Source organism: Euleptes europaea, chromosome 21 (assembly GCF_029931775.1).
Source record: "Euleptes europaea isolate rEulEur1 chromosome 21, rEulEur1.hap1, whole genome shotgun sequence".
Taxonomy (NCBI): Eukaryota; Metazoa; Chordata; class Lepidosauria; order Squamata; family Sphaerodactylidae; genus Euleptes; species Euleptes europaea.
This window is the reverse complement of record NC_079332.1, coordinates 18,660,724-18,665,938: the sequence shown is the minus strand read 5'-3', so window position 1 is coordinate 18,665,938 and position 5,215 is coordinate 18,660,724.

The window sequence follows — 5,215 nt, the reverse complement described above, 5'->3', positions numbered from 1 at the left end:
CGCTTAGATAGCACGCCTGTAAAGATCAGAGGAACACACCACTCACATAGGAACATAAGTAGATTCTGCTGGGTCACGTGTCTTGGAGGGGCATGGCTCAGTGGCAGAGTCCCTGCTTGGCATGCAGAAGGCCACAAGTTCAATCCCCAGCAGTAGCTGTGGTTAAAAAAACCAGGCAGTAGCTGATGTGCAAGACCTCTGCCTGAGGCCCTGGAGAGCCGCTGCCAATCAGAGCAGACAGTTCTGGCCTTGATGGACTAAGGGTCTGATTCGGTAGAAGAAAGAAGGAAACAACAAAGTTTAGACCTCTTAAAAATATAAACAAATGTGTGTGTAAAGGGCCATCAAGTTGCAGCCGACTTATGGCAACCTAGTAGGGTTTTCTAGGCAAGAGACGTTTGGAGGTGGTTTGCCATCGTCTGCCTCTGCATAGCGACCCTGGTATTCCTTGGTGGTTTTCCATCCATGTATTAGCAAAGACCGACCCTGCTTAGCTTCTGAGATCTGACGAAATCAGGCTAAGCCTGGGCCATCCAGGTCAGGGCATAAACCACTAAACACATATAAACATAATAAATACATATGTGACAAACGTAAAAATGGAAAAGCGTGTATCAAATATAAAACACATCCCAACAAGACTTCAGAATGTAATGAATGGCTGAAGAATAACCATGCCACATGTAGCATTCAGCAGAATCCAAAAGACCACTTGAATGCACATTTTCAGGTTATAGGATCTGAAGTTGACATAAGTTGCTATTCTCCAATTTTAATTAGTATATCTTTTGTTGTTTACATAATTCCTATATTTATTGTAATGGGTCTCTTTTCAGATGGGTCTCTTTTCCGATGGCTACAACAGCAAAAGCTTTTGATTAATTCCTAGTCAAGGTAATGGCTTATATGGTTCCTTATATCAATTATCTGTAGATGCTTGAGAATATTGGATCTTGATACATAATTATATCTGGTGAATTTTAAAGTAACTGTTACTGTGTACACAATATGTAATTGGTTCTTGTCGGTTATCCGGGCTGTGTAACCGTGGTCTTGGTATTTTCTTTCCTGACGTTTCGCCCACAGCTGTGGGAGGCATCTTCAGAGGAGTAACACTGACTTCAGTGTTACTTCTCTGAAGATGACTGCCACAGCTGCGGGCGAAACGTCAGGAAAGAAAATACCAAGACCACGGTTACACAGCCCGGATAACCTACAAGAACCAATGAACTCTGACCGTGAAAGCCTTCGACAATACAATATGTAATGTTTTTCTTAGATTTATGAAGCATGGCATTAACAGCTTATCTTGTCTTTAACAAATGAGAAGGGTTTAAACAAACTGAAGAAGACCACTTTTCGAACAGAGTAGTACCCAGGAGCTCGTCTTCTGCAACTTACGTAACCTTCAGATTTATGTCACCTGAAAAATGTGTATTTAAGTGGTCTTTTTAATCCTGATGTATGCTATATATGGCATGGTTATTATTCAGCTATTCATTACATTCTGAAGTGCTGTTGGGACAATATTTTATGATATTTAAAACACACTTTTGGATTTTTATGTGTGTCACATGGATTATATTTATGTGTGGTTATTTGTTTATATTTTGCAAGAGGTCTTAACTTTGTAGTTTCCTTCTCCCTTTCTTCTGTATTGGGACCTCTCTCCTCCTTCTCTGTTTCCGATTCAGTAGAAGGCAGTTTCAAGTGTTATGAGAGGGGCCGTGGCTCAGTGGTAGAGTCTCTGCCTTTGCATGTAGAAGGTCCCAGATTCAATCCCTGGCATCTCCAGTTAAAGAGGACCAGGCAGAAGATGATGTGAAAGGGTTTTGCCCGAGATCCTGGAGAGCTGCTGCCACTCTGAGTAGGCATTACTGACCCTGATGGTCTGATTCAGCATGAGACAGCTTCATGTCTGTCCATCTAGTCCAGGATCCCATTTCACACAGCAGCCAATCAGTTACTCTGGAAAACCAACAAACAGGGCATAAGAAAAGCAGTGCTGGATCAGACCAAGGTCCATCAAGTCCAGCAGTCTGTTCACACAGTGGCAAACCAGGTGCCTCCAGGAAGTCCACAAACAAGACGACTGCAGCAGCATTATCCTGCCTGTGTTTCACAGCACCTCATTTAATAGGCATGCTCCTCTGATCCTGGAGAGAATAGGTATGCATCATGACTAGTAGCCGTTTTGACTAGTAGCCATGGATAGCCTCTCCTCCATGAACATCCCCTCTTAAAGCCTTCCAAGTTGGCAGCCATCACCACATCCTGTGGCAGGGAGTTCCACAAATTAACCATGCATTGTGTGAAGAAATACTTCCTTTGGTCTGAATCTCTCAACCTCCAGCTTCAGATGACCCCTTGTTCTGGTATTATGAGTGAGGGAGAAAAGCTTCTCCTTGTCCACTCTCTCCAAACCATGCATAATTTTATAGACCTCTATCATGTCTCCCCTTAACCGCCTTCTTTCCATGGATAGCCCTCTCCTCCATGAACATGTCCACTCCCCTCTTAAAGCCTTCCAAGTTGGCAGCCATCACATCCTGGGGCAGAGAGTTCCACAATTCAATTATGCATTGTGTGAAGAAATACTACCTTTGGTCTGTTTTGAATCTCTCACCTTCCAGCTTCAGCAGATGACCCTGCATTCTAGTATTGTTAGAGAAGGATAAAAGCTTTTCCCCATGTACTCCCTCCATACTATGCATAATTTTATAGACCTCCATCATGTCTCCCTTCTTTCCAAGCTAAACGCCCCTAAGCGTTTTAACTGCTCCTCATAGGGCAGTTGCTCTAGTCCCCTCATCAGTTTGGTTGCTCTTTTCTGCACCTTTTCTGCAATATCCTTTTTTAGGTGTGGCGACCAGAACTGACCACAGTATACCAAGAGTGGTCTCACCACAGATTTGTACAAGGGCAGTATGATAGAAGCAGTTTTATTCTCTGTTCCTTGTCTAATTATGGCCAGCAGCATGGAATTTGCCTTTTTCACAGCAGCCGCACACTGGGTTGATGCCTTCCCCTGATTTCGCCTCCTAGGGGTAGTGTGCCCAGAGGTTGACTGCCACTGACTATGGATGTTCCCCTTAAGTGGCTGTCTGCCTACCTGAGCAGCAAGCCTCCTGGCGCTGGCCGTTCTGTGCTGCCAGGGAAACTGAAAGAGAGCATTTGCAGCTCCCCCCCACTCTGCTGCTGCTTCTATTTCAGGATCCTTTATTTGGGGAGGAGGATCCAAAAATGTGGGGTGCTGAAAATTGGACTTCTTCCTCACTGATCACTTTTACACCCCAGCATCTTCTGCTGAGGGGGAGCAACCTGCACCTCCTCCCCGCGCCCCCCTTATGTGCAGCTAAACTCCTGCAGATTTGGGGGGTGGGGTGGGACCCTGGGGAGGGCGGGGCTTGTGGAGGGGTGGGTGTGACGCCACAGAGCCAACCCTCGGAAGCAGCCTTTCCTCTGCAGGGCGACAGATCTGTATAGCGTGGAGATCAGTTGTAATCCCAGGAGACATTAGGAAGAACTTTCTAACAGTTAGAGCGGTTCCTCAGTGGAACAGGGTTCCTTGGGAGGTGGTGGGCTCTCCTTCCCTGGAGGTTTTTATGCAGAGGCTAGATGGCCATCTGTCAGCAATGCTGATTCTGTGACCTCAGGCAGATCATGAGAGGGAGGGGCAGGAAGGGTTTGGCTCTTGTGGCCCTTTCCTACATGCCCAGGGGGTAAAATGCCGACCACCACTCTGGGGTCAGGAGGTTTTTTGCCTTCTTCTGGGCACAGCAGGGGGTCACTGGGGGAGTTGCATGGGGAGGTAGTTTTGAATGTCCTGCGTTGTGCAGGGGGTTGGACTAGATGACCCCGGGGGTCTCTTCCAGCTCTGTGTGTCTCAAGTCCCAGCTGCCCAAGCTACAGGTCCAGCTTCAGACCTTTGGATGCTGCTCCTAGCAGGTTTGTGGACGAGGGCCGTTTCAGCAAACCGACAAGGAGTGGGGAGCAGAGGAGAGCCGAAGAGATGGAGCAGCTTGGCTGAAAAGGCTTAGGAGAGTGGCAGGGTGCCCCCCTGGCACTAGGACTGAGACGACGGGAGAGGCCCTGCAGGCTTGCTCTCCTTCCCTGGAGGTTTTTAAGAAGAGGTTAGATGGCCATCTGTCAGCAATGCTGATTCTGTGACCTTGGGCAGATCGTGAGAGGGAGGGCACCTTGGCCATCTTCTGGGCGTGGAGTAGGGGTCACTGGGGGTGTGTGTGGGATTTCCTGCATCGTGCAGGGGGTTGGACTAGATGACCCTGGTGGTGCCTTCCAATTCTATGAGATCTCCAGGACACCCCTGGAGGTTGGCAACCTGGGCTCTGCCGGCCTCAGACGGGGGAGGGTGACGTCACTCACCGCCTGCCCAGAGGCCGCAACCGCCGGCGGCTGAACCGGGGCAGGAAACCCCAGTTCGGGGGCGGAGGGCGACCCTTTCAGCCCCCGGGGATCCCGGCCGCCCCGCATTTCCCCCCTTGGGAGGGGGTCAGTGGGAAGGGCATGACGTCACCCTGGCCGCTGTTCCTTTCGGTGACGCCACAGAGGCCGTTGACGACGTCAGCAAGACCAGGAAGGCAACGGCTCTCCCGCCCCGCCTCGAGACCATCCTGACCCCGCCCACCATTTGAGCGCACGGACCGAGTGCGCACGCGCATTCCTTCTCTGCCCGGCCTGCGTAGAAGGGGCGGGTCACGTCAGGCGAGAAGGCCGGAACAGGTGTGCACATGCGCGTTATGATCCCCCTCAGAAGCGTTTCCCTGCTTCGCCACCCCCGCCCCCGTAACCCTTTCACCCAACCGATCTCAGTCATTGGCTGCTTGCCGCTGACGTTCCTCCAGGCTCCGTAAACTGACTTCCGGGTAGGGAGGCGGGACTTGTGGAGGCTACGTGCTGGCTAAGGCATCCCCCAATCAGCAACGGCCAAGCTCTTCGTGGAGGCTAGTGGAGCGAGATTTCCCCTCCCTCCCAATAGTGGGCCGCCCCGAGAAGGCGCCGCAGCCAATCGGGAGGAAGAACCGTCCTTTCTCTTCCCCCTCATCCCGCTAGTGCGTCACCGCCGCCAACCAATAGGAGCCCCTTCATTTTCCCCGTGTCGGCCGCGGCCTCCGAGCGGCAGGGGGCGCTGTGGCGAGGGGAGCCCGCGACTGAGGAAGAAACGCCGGCCGGAAGCGGACGCGGCGGTGGATGG